Genomic DNA, 12,118 nt, shown 5'->3' with positions numbered 1-12,118 from the left:
TAACACCATACACAAAAATAAACTCAAAATGGATTAAAGACCTAAATGTAAGGCCAGACACTATAAAACTCTTAGAGGAAACATAGGCAGAACACTCCATGACATAAATCACAGTAAGATTCTTTTTGACCCACCTCCTAGACAAATGGAAATAAAAAAAAATAAAGAAATGGGACCTAATGAAACTTAAAAGCTTTTGCACAGCAAAGGAAACCATAAACAAGATGAAAAGATTGGGAGAAACCTCAGAATGGGAGAAAATATTTGCCAAAGAAGCAACGGACAAAGAATTAATCTCCAAAATTTACAAGCAGCTCATGCAGCTCAGTATCAAAAAAAAACCCAATCCAAAAATGGGTGGAAGACCTAAATAGACATTTCTCCAAAGAAGATATACAGATTGCCAACAAACACATGAAAGGATGCTCAACATCACTAATCATTCAAGACATGCAAATACAAATTACAGAAACCTATCCACTCACCCCAGTCAGAATGGCCATCAGCAAAAATTCTACAAACAAGACAGATGAATGGATAAAGAAGATGTGGCACATATATACAATGGAATATTACTCAGCCATAAAAAGAAACATAATTGAGTTATTTGTAGTGAGGTGGATGGACCTGGAGTCTGTCATACAGAGTGAAGTAAGTCAGAAAGAGAAAAACAAATACCGTATGCTAACACATATATATGGAATCTAAAAACAAAAACAAAAACAAAAACAAAAAACATGCCTCTGAAGAACCTAGGGGCAGGACAGGAATAAAAATGCAGACATAGAGAATGGGCTTGAGGACAGGGGGAGGCAGAAGGGTAAGGTGGGACGAAGTGAGAGAAAGGCATGGACATATATACACTACCAAACGTAAAATAGATAGCTAGTGGGAAGCAGCTGCACAGCACAGGGAGATCAGCTCGGTGCTTTGTGACCACCTAGAGGGGTGGGATAGGGAGCACAGGAGGGAGATGCAAGAGGGAGGAGATATGGGGATATATGTATATATATAGTTGATTCACTTTGTTATACAGCAGAAACGAACACACCATTGTAAAGCAATTATACTCCAGTAAAGATGTTAAAATATATATATATTCACCAACAAGTAACTAGACTATGCTTTTGCACAAGGACAGATTTTTATTAGTGTTTTTACTAAGCATTTTTGAATATCTTAATAATATTTTTACTCAATTATCATGTATTCTGAAGAAACACAGAGCAATTCTTTTCTTCTGCATAGCTTACAAAAATGTTTTTCCAGGACGTTCTAATAGCCCAAACGTGGGCAACACACATGCATTAAAGAAATCACTTGCTGGAAGACATAAAGGTCAAAATGAACAACCAAGTATAATTCACTGTTTGAGCCTATATGCCTCTCCCCACATACATACACTCACCAACCCTGGTCCACTAAGCAGCATTTCACAGAGCACAGTGGGCAGGGAGACAGCACTGTGAGTGCAAGTCTCTGCAGTGATGGCATCCCCACAACTTTGACTTCTCAAGCACTTACCACTGAATGAAACACTCAGGGACTCCAATTAGGGATTATTTCAGTAAAATGCACTGAGTAAATGAATACAGCTTTCTCTCTGTCAGTGGAACTTGCGAGTAGTGGTTAGAGACTCGGTTTCCAAGAAAAACACATTTGTCTTAATTTCTGCAAGACAAGGAAACCAAGCAGTCTAGGAGGGTTTGGGCCTTGGGAGCCCCCAACACACACATGGACAGAAGCTTCCCCTCTGCCCTCCCCGGGAGCCCCCAGCCCTCAGCCTCAGGCCATTCCCAGTGGCCCCCGTGGCTGCCCAGATTCGGAGGAGCAAAGAAGCATCGAAATGATTCTGTGCCTCGACAGATAATAGGCACTGGTTTAAGCAGGAAGCGAAGCCACTGCCTGGGCACAGGGAATGCAAAGGGTCTGCTGCGAAAGGGTTCCGAGTGGTCCAAAGAAGCAGGGAGAGAGACATGCCTGGATTTCGACAGACAGTGGCCTTTGGATACACATGCTGTGTGTCCCACCCCCACTGAAGCTTGCTGATCGTCAGCCTTGGAAAAGGAAACACCCACAACAGAGGATGGGTGCACTAAAAGGCATGGAATTTGTAAACCACAGCTGTTACATCCTAACAAACGTTATTCAAAGGCCCTGGACCTTCAGTTGCTACTGACAGTCACTTAACCCCCACAATAACCCTGACTTTAAAAGTCACGTGACACCAGGGGCATCTGACCAACAAGTGTGCTTGAATTTTGCCCTAAAATTGCTTTCTATACCACACAACACAGCAGAAAACACAGCCCTTTTCTATAATCCTCTGTTTGGAATTTCCCAGAGCTGAGCTACAAGTAAGAATGTCATCAGAGGAGCCAGCTGCTGTCAGGAACCCAGCTAAGGCCAGTCAGCCGGTCACCAGACTAGGGTTTCAAAGGTCAGAAAGACAACACCTCAGTGCCCACTCCTTTCCCACTGCTCAGCCCGAGTCCTGGACGCCTGGTCATTCACTCCATCCTGCCAGGCCACGGCGGGAGCCGGAGGGCAGGACACCAGCCATCTCTGGCCTGGCCTAGTATAGCAGAGATCCCTGTTTAATACAGACATAATACACCCCTTGATGTCTAGAGATGGGGGTGAACAACGACCATCTATAGGATGGATTCCATTATATGGCAAATAATCACAACCAACAGACAGGGGACATACAATATGCCCAGGCCATTAGGAAGACCCACTGAGGACCAGGCCTTCCCAAGAAGAGTGGGACCCCTAGAAAGACATTCCCCAGGGGAAGGGCTGACCAGTGGCACTCAACCCCAAGGGTGGCAGGCCAGCTTGAATCACCCCACATCCTAAAACACACAATCTGCAAAAACCTCCCAGCAACCTTTCCTGTAGCCAGGGAACCAACAAAGGTCTTCACCAGCACCTGAAAGGAAATGATTCCTCCATCCAAAGCTCACAGGGCTCCGACCACGTGCCAGCGGCGAGCAGGGCACTAGGACAGAAAGATCGATCAGTAAGGGTCCTGCCCTCAGTAGGATTACAGTCTGGTTACAGTGACAGGAAGCAACTGACAAACTTCATGGCCGAGTGGCGTTTTAGAGACCATCTTATCCTTTCCCCTCCCTCCTGATGAAGGAATGGAGACTCACCTGGGGCACAAAAGTACTTAGTGACAGGAGTCCTAGTGTCCAGCCCGGCCCTCTATCATAACCCCAGTGAGGCCCTGCCCCTCAGGAACTGAGATTCCCCCAAGTTGCCAGGTGCCTGTTCCTCTAAGAGGACACTTCTACACCTTGAACTAGAGAAGATCCAAAATGGCTGATGAATATTTGATTTTTTTTTGAAGTGTATGTTAACATGAGGTCATCTCTGAGGAGCTAGCTCATGGATTATCACCTTCCTGAGCCTCCACTTCGGTTTGGGGCAGGGGAAAGGGGGGCAGACATCACCCTCATTTTAAGTCCCTTTCTCTGGGGAGTCAGACCACCACCACCAACCAACGCCCAAATGAAATTCCAGCACTACCACTTACTAGCCAGGTGACCTTAGGCAAGTGACTATATCTCTGTGCCTCAGCTTCCTCACCAGTAAAATGGGATAATAATAGTATCTACATTTACTATTTACTATGAGGATCAATTAAGGTAACGCTTAGAAAGGGTTTAGAGCAATACTTGGCAGGCAGAAAAGTGCTCCTAAGGGTTAGTTTACTAAAAGTGTCTTCAAGTCTCCTCCACCAAAAACGCAAGGGAAAAGCCACCTCCCCACATTCATACCACCACCTCAAGCTCCGCCTTCTCCCTCTTCTTGTTCCTGAAACATCAGCTATGTGTGACCCCCTTCAGGGTCATGTGACATGCCGACCCCCTTCCCTTCTGGCCTCTCCCTCTGCCTGACCCTCCTTCTGAGCCCATGCAGTCAGCACCTGCCTAGGCCTCCCTCAGCCCCAGGCCCTGCCCCCATGGGCTTCTTTTCTTTTCAGTCTCTCCTCCTTGGGTCTCAACATCAGGTTCTCAGAGCTTCTCCCTCCCTGAGCCTTTGGGCTGCGCCCTCAGCTCCTCCCCACCTCCCTTCTCCCAGGAGATGCCTGCGCCATGCCTCCACCTGCTGTGCTCCTTCCACTCAGCAACAGGGGTCCCCAACAGAGCCCCAAAAGGGCCAGCACTGGCCTTTCGAGATTCCTCCTCTGCTCCAGCGTCAGTGTTTCTGACTAACTCTTCAGTGTCTCCAACGGGAAGCTACTGAAACATTTTGAAGTCACTGTGTTTAGACTGCATCATGTTTTCCCCCTCCCAGAGTCAGTTTCTTTAGGGGCATCACCACTGTCCCAACCCAAGCTTTGGAGTCATCCGGATTTTCCTCCTTGCTTGCTAGCTTTGCTGTCTATAAAGCTCTGCTTGTATTACCACTGCAAACTGTCTGGCACCTAACTTTTCAAAATTGGAACACTAAACTGACTTCCTAAATGGAGATCATAAAACAGGTAATTCTCTCAGACGCTTCCATTTGCTGTGTAAACAGAAGGGGGGGGGCAAAATAAAGGGCCTTCTCTGAATCTACTCAAAATTTCACAAGGGGCCCAGTAGTCCGCACTGATGAACACAAGGTCTCATCTAACCCTTATGAGGCAGGTCAAGACCTTATTTTATAGATGAGGGAACTTCAAGGTAAAGGATGAGAGGAGTAACAGAACTGGGTCGTGTCTGACTTTCTTCTTCCTTTCTACTATACTCCAAGCTGAAATGACAGCAACTGATGGTGTGGTGGAACCTAAGACGGTCTTCAGTATCAGGGAAATTAAAAATACATACAGACTCAGAGAGAGAGAGAGAGAGAGCGTGAGAGAGAGAATGTGTGTGGCCCTGGGGTATGTTTTGAATTATTGAGGGTACCCCCACCCAGACACACCAATATTGAGGAACCTCATCTAGATACAGAGGCAACTCCCACGGGAATGTCATGTGCCCTTTCCCTACCTTTTAGTGCTAGAACTAAGTGGGGACCGGGACACAGCCTTACCTGAAAGCACAATTCTCAGTTTCACGAGAGAGAGAGAGAGAGAGAGAGTGAGAGAGAGAATGTGTGTGGCCCTGGGGTATGTTTTGAATTATTGAGGGTACCCCCACCCAGACACACCAATATTGAGGAACCTCATCTAGATACAGAGGCAACTCCCACGGGAATGTCATGTGCCCTTTCCCTACCTTTTAGTGCTAGAACTAAGTGGGGACCGGGACACAGCCTTACCTGAAAGCACAATTCTCAGTTTCACGCTTCCTTGCTAAAAGAAAAAGGATTCCCACGTAGGCATGGTTGGCTGAAGCCCTTTTTGGAAATGGGCTATCAAAGCTCAGGCATCGATTCAGCTATGTAAAACTCCCATCCATTAGGATATAAGCACATGTGGAAATGATTAATGTGCAACTGCTGGGTGTCATCTGGGCCATCAGCAACCATGAAAGCCACAGCAAACACCGACATAAATACAGGAAAATCCTGAAACCGTTTAGGCCAACTACACTTTTCCAGAAGATGAAATTACCATTACTTTTCCCATTAAAACAGTAAAGCTGGGTAGAATAAGCACAGCTCTAAGGCACTAGTTGGGAGGAACTTTCTGACTCATGGTACCACTCTGAGGGGGAGGGGAAGGGAGAAAGCTAAACTGAGCAGCTTTGTGTGCAGACCAGCTAAGTGTTTAAAATATATGAGATATTTCTGTACAATAAGTCCCGAAGTGGGCAAAGTCTTCTCCATTTTGCAGGTGAGAAAGGTGATAGCAAAAGAGCAAGTCACTTTTTCTTCTTGCCCCAGTTCTCAAACAATACACTGGCAACAGCACTCACTATTAACCAACTTTCCAGAAAGGACCACAGAAAAATAAAAAACGAAATAGTACTTCTCCCTCTAAAACTAGAGACAAAACCCTTTCTCAATCTCTAGACCAATGAAAACTTTGACGACGAATATAACTAATTCATACAAGTGGCAGTGGCCACCTTCTCTCCTTAACTCCCTCACCTGAAATCGGGAAAAACAACTGAAAGTCACAGTTTTTGAATGCAGGTCACAATAACAAGTAACGCCGCCGTTGGCTTCTAATAAAAGGCAGAGGAGCCTCTGTAAGATTGAGATTTTCCTTAGAGTGGTGGGAGAAAGTGGCCAATCTGCGGTTTGACCGCACGTGGGCGCAGGGCTCTAGCGAGGGCCGGACTGGACGTGAGCACCCAGCCAAGGGGCCCTACGTGCCGCGGGTCCCCGGAGGAACAAAGGAAAGATGCAGGAGGGAAAGAGGCACTTTCTCGGCATCAAACGTCCCTATGCCTGCTCCCATCCAAATACTCCTTCCTTTGCAGGACTGCTGGAAACTCGGGGATTTGTCCCACGTGCTTTCAAATTCATAAGTCTCACGGTTTCGCCCGGTTCTCCGGAGAGGGGGCAGGCAAGGGACGCGAGGGAGGTGGCGGGCTCCCGGGCGCGCCCGCAAAGCCAGGCTCCCCTGCTGGCCTGCAGGGCCCGGGGCGGCACGCCCGCCGCGAACCAGGCCGGGGGCCAGAACTGGCAGTCCCCGAACAGGGGCAACAGGGGCACCCGCCGTCCCCCGAGCTGCTTTACTGAACACTCCCCACCGTGCGCTTCCCATTTCACAGACAAAACCACCAAGGCTAAGGGAAGGCAGGGAGTTCGCCAGGCCAGGCCATCGGGTCCCGGCTGCCGGGAGCCGTAGGGACGGCCGGGAGGGCGGTGACCGAGACCCCTCGGGGGTTGCCCCTCCCGGGGGTGGTCTCGCCCCTGACATCCCGGACCGCCCACTATCTCGTTCCCTGGCGGCAACAGGTGCGCGGCTCGCGGCGCCCTGGCGCCGATTCCGGGGAAAGTTTCCCTGGCCGCGGCGCGCTGTTTACAGTCTCGTTTTGCAGCGCGGGGGCCCGGAGCGTACAGGCCAGCCCAGCCATTGAAACCCGACACGTGGGGTGGGGCCCGCGCGGCAGACCGCGAGGGAAGCGGGCAGGCTCCGGGCCGGCCTGGCCCCAGCTCCCCTTACCTGCAGTCCTACCCGCGGCCTCCGCCTCCATGCTCCCGCTTTCTGGGCGCCCAGCCCCGCCCCGCCCCTCTGCCCCGCCCCGGCCCCCTCCTCCAGGAATGCCCCTGCACCAGCACTGCGGCTGCCCAGCCCGCGCCCCGGTGTTTTCCCTGCCCCCCCCCGCCCCCAGCGCCGGGGCCACCGCCCTGCGGTGGTCGCTAGCGACTCCTGCTCCCTGTAGACAGTTTCCAAAGCGAGCTCACCACTTCCGATGAGTAGTTAGTGAGTAGTTAGTATTTCTCTTACTACTCCTGTTGGAAGAGAAGCTATTCGCAGCCCGACGCCCTCGCCAGCGCCCCTCGGCCTGGCACCCCACTCTCTACGCCCCTTCCCACTTCCTTCTATTAATTCTGTTTCTATGGGCAAGAATCGCTTGTATTATCCCTTTTTGAAAACGTATACAGTTGAAAACTAGCTCAAAGACAACGAATGGCCCCCATAACGCAGGGCCCCCAGTAATCTTTTCTGCCCATTTTTTCAGTCTTTTCAGTTTTTTTCCTAACAATTGTAAAGTGCTTTTTCTGATAGCTTATACCTTTTTTTATTAAATGTTCAAGCTTTTACTCACTTGAAGTAGCAAAATTCAATGAGAAGCAATTGTTTCTCTACTATTTTTTTTTGGCCTGTTTCAGGGTGTTTTTTACAGGGGAGAGGAGGAGCAGGGGTAGTTTTAAAATGCCAATGGCCTTGGAACCCAAAGGCCTGTCAGCTGGCACCTACCCTCTTTGGTTGTCAGCTCTGAAGTTTGCCCTTCTGGACCAGCTCCCTCAGAGCTGCATCCTCAGCTCTTCTGATCCTCTGCCCCCAGGATGGGTGTAGAATTCATTTGCCTGCTTTCTCCCTGCACCCCAGCAAACAGTGGCTCTGGGGAGCCTCTCAGCTACTCCCCACCATGCAACCTCACCTTTGAAGCAACCCCCCTGAGGAAGACCAGGGCACCCCCAAGCAGAGGAAGAAAAATGGTCCCAGTTTCACTTCCATGGCACATTGCTGCAGGATTTACTGTGTCCGGAGCTGGAGGCTCCCCTTAGAGCTGAAACAGGAGGGAAGGGGGCATTTGAAAGAATGACATAGCCTGAGGACATGACATAAACTGATTAGAACCAAATGGGCCCAAGATGGCAGACAGGTCCATTCCACTAGAACTTGAGACTCAGTATACGCTCACTGTAACACATCTGCAAGGTAAATGACACACCCACAGGCGCCATGACAGTTCCAAAGCCTACCATAAGGATCAAAAAGTGGACGATGGCTCAATTCCTGGAAATCCCCACCCCTTCCTGAGATAGCTGGAATACTTCTCCCACTCAGCCTATGAAATTACCCACCCCTATAAAAATTGACAACCCAATACCCTGGTGCCTTTCTCACCTTCTGAGATAGCCAACACTGCCTGTGGAGTGTGTTTCTCCCTAAATAAGTCCACTTCTTACCTATCACTTTGTCTCTCACTGAATTCTTTCCACGATGAGACATTAAGAACCTGAGCTTCATTAAGTCCTGAAACCAGGGGTGTGATCTCTGTTGGAAGACCATGGGTTTCGGCCGGGTTTGAGTCCCAGCCACGTGGGTTCAAGTTCCAATCTGAGGTGCATGTTTTCAGAGCCACCCTGAGTCATCTCTTAGAAGTGTGAGATTTCATTTTCATTTTCTACAAAGCTCCTTGGGTAATAGCATTCCAGACACAACTCCTCCAAACACCTTATTTTCATTCAACACATATTTGTTAGCTTCCTACTATGTGCCCTGTATGTTCTAGATTCTAGGGATTCAGCAGTGAACAAAATGGACAAAACCTTGCCTTCATGGAGGTTACTTTCTGGGCAGGAGTGGGCAGGAGATAAAGAGAACATAATAGTATGTTAAATAACAGCTAAGGAAAAAAATAAAACAGAGAAACGGGATGGGAGGAGGCTTTTATAATTTTAAATAAAGTGTTAATTGTAAGCCTTGTTGAAAGGATGACATTTGAGGAAAAACATGAAGAAAATGAAGGAGCTAAACATGTGGGAAGGGAAAATGGCCAAGGCTACAGCAAGTACAAAGGTCCTGCGGTGGGAAGAAATCTCTTTTTTGGCCCCTGTGCCTTTGTGGAGCTGCTGATAATCGAGGGTGCTACTTAAGCTGTTGGCACATAGGGCTAAAGATTTATTAATCTCTGCTGCAAAACATAATTGTTCAAAGGCCTTGATACATTTTTTTTTAATTACTCACATGGTACCTGAATACATGTTCCTTTTAAAAAAAGAAAGAAACAGCAATAGACTGAAAAGTTCCTTGCTTCTCAGCTGCTTATTCAACTCCTGTCCCAAAGTCAGAACTTAGTCAAATACTTCCTCTTTTCCCTTATAGTTTCTGGGTTTTCTGTCTTGCTTGGGTAGGCTGAAACCACCCCCAAATTAGAAGTAAACAGTTCTACTTTTGCTTTCAGTGTTTGAACTGTTTTGGTCTTTAGATTTGGATTTAAATCCAACTAGATGGACTTCCCTGGGGGTCCAGTGGTTAACACTCTGCATTTCCATTGCAGGGGGTGCAGGCTTGATCCCTGGACGGGGAACAAAAATCCCACATGCCACATGGCGTGGCCAACAAATAAAAATAAATCCAAATAGAATTGATTTATGTATACTACATAAGGAATAGATCTCACTATAGCCAATTATCCCCACACCATCAAATGGTCCATTCTTTCCTCCACTAATTTGAGTTACTTCCTTAACCATATTTTAAATTCTTATATACATTATGGCTCTTGTTTTATTGCCCTATTCCTACAATACCACACTATTTGAATTACCACAGCTTCATCATATATTTGGAAATATAGGAGGACAAACCACCCTCATCAAATATTGGAACCAACTAATTAAAGATATTGAGGTTTCACTGAGATTGTGTCTAGTTTTAAACATTAATTTGCAGAATATTAACATCTTTAAAGTTTTGAGTCTTCCCATCAAAGAACATAGCACACCTTGGTTTAGTCAGGTCTTTTCTTTTTATTTTTTTCTTTTTTCTTTTTTTTTAAACATCTTTATTGGCATATAATTGCTTTACAATGTTGTGTTAGTTTCTGCTGTATAACAAAGTGAATCAGCTATACGTATACATATATCCCCATATCCCCTCCCTCTTGAGCCTCCCTCCCACGCTCCCTATCCCACCCCTCTAGGTCATCACAAAGCATCCAGCTGATCTCCTTGTGCTATGCAGCTGCCTCCCACTAGCTATCTATTTTACCTTTGGTAGTGTATAATTTGTCAATGCTACTCTCTCACTTCGTCCCAGCTTACCCTTCCCCCTGCCACCATGTCCTCAATTCCATTTTGTACAACTGCATCTTTATTCCTGTCCTAACCCTAGGTTCATCAGAACCATTTTTTTCAGATTCCATATATATGTGTTAGCATACGGTATTTGTTTTCCTCTTTCTGAATTACTTCACTCTGTATGACAGACTCTAGGTCCATTCACCTCACTACAAATAACTCAATTTCGTTTCTTTTTATGGCTGAGTAATATTCCATTGCATATATGTGCCATCTCTTCTTTTATCCATTCATCTGTCAATGGACATTTAGGTTGTGTCCATGTCTTGGCTAATGTAAATAGAGCTGCAATGAACATTGTGGTACATGTCTCTTTTTGAATTGTGGTTTGTCAGGGTATATGCACAGTAGTAGGATTGCTGGGTCATATGGTAGTTCTATTTTAGTTTTTTAAGGAACCTCCATACTGTTCTCCATAGTGGCTGTATCAGTTTACATTCCCACCACAGTGCAAGAGGGTTCCCTTTTCTCCACACCCTCTCCAACATTTATTGTTTGTAGTTTTTTTTTTTCAGGGTGTCCACCTTTTATTTTATTTTATTTTTTTTAACATCTTTATTGGAGTATAATTTCTTTACCATGGTGTATTGTCCCAGCTTACCCTTCCCACTCCCCATGTCCTCAAGTCCATTCTCTACATCTGCATATTTATTCCTGTCTGCCCATAGGTTCTTCAGAACCAGTTTTTTTTAGATTCCATATATATGTGTTAGCATACGGTATTTGTTTTTCTCTTTCTGACTTACTTCACTCTGTATGACAGACTCTAGGTCCATCCACCTCACTACAAATAACTCAATTTCGTTTCGTTTTATGGCTGAGTAATATTCCATTGCATATATGTGCCACATCTTTTCTTTCTTTTTCTTTTTTGTAATGGCTGCATTGGGTCTTTGCTGCTGCATGCAGGCTTTCTCTAATTGCAGCAAGTGGGGGCTACTCTTTGTTGTGGTGAGTGGGCTTCTCATTGCAGTGGCTTTTCTTGTTGTGGAGCACAGGCGCTAGGTGTGCGGGCTTAAGTAGTTGTGGCTTGTGGGCTCTAGAGCACAGGCTCAGGAGTTGTGGTGCATGGGCTTAGTTGCTCCGTGGCATGTGGTATCTTCTCAGACCAGGGCTCAAACCTGTGTCCCCTGAATTGGCAGATGGATTCTTAACCATTGTGCCACATCTTCTTTATCCATTCATCTGTCAATGGACACTTTGCAGATTTTTTGATGATGGCCACTCTGATCAGTGTGAGGTGATACCTCATTGTGGTTTTGATTTGCATTTCTCTAATGATTAGTGATGTTGAGCATCCTTTCATGTGTTTGTTGGCAATCTGTATATCTTCTTTGGAGAAATGTCTATTTAGGTCTACCACCCATTTTTGGATTGGGTTGTTTGTTTTTTTGATATTGAGCTACATGAACTGCTTGTATATTTTAGAAATTAATCCTTTGTCTGTTGTTTCATTTGCAAATGTTTTCTCCCACTCTGAGGGTTGTCTTTTCATCTTTTTTATGGTTTCCTTTGCTGTGCAAAAGTTTTTAAGTTTCATTAGGTCCCATTTCTTTATTTTTGTTTTTATTTCCATTTCTCTAGGAGGTGGGTCAGAAAGGATCTTGCTGTGATTTATGTCATACAGTGTTCTGCCTATGTTTTCCTCTAAGAGTTTTATAGTGTCTGGCCTTACATTTAGGTCTTTAAT

General features: G+C 46.2%; 1 protein-coding gene across 1 annotated transcript in view; it reads right to left on the bottom strand.

The window, feature by feature from the left end:
- FAM169BP (Protein FAM169B) overlaps window positions 1-6,068 on the bottom strand; it is an 80,501-nt gene extending 74,433 nt beyond the window's left edge. Inside the window, 1 exon segment of the mRNA XM_055088196.1 lies at window positions 6,034-6,068. The gene's annotated coding sequence lies outside the window, so the exon portion shown is untranslated.
- Window positions 6,069-12,118: the final 6,050 nt, after the last annotated feature.

Source organism: Physeter macrocephalus, chromosome 11 (assembly GCF_002837175.3).
Source record: "Physeter macrocephalus isolate SW-GA chromosome 11, ASM283717v5, whole genome shotgun sequence".
NCBI lineage: Eukaryota > Metazoa > Chordata > Mammalia > Artiodactyla > Physeteridae > Physeter > Physeter macrocephalus.
The sequence above is the reverse complement of the archived record's forward strand: the minus strand, read 5'-3'. Positions and strand labels throughout refer to the sequence as shown.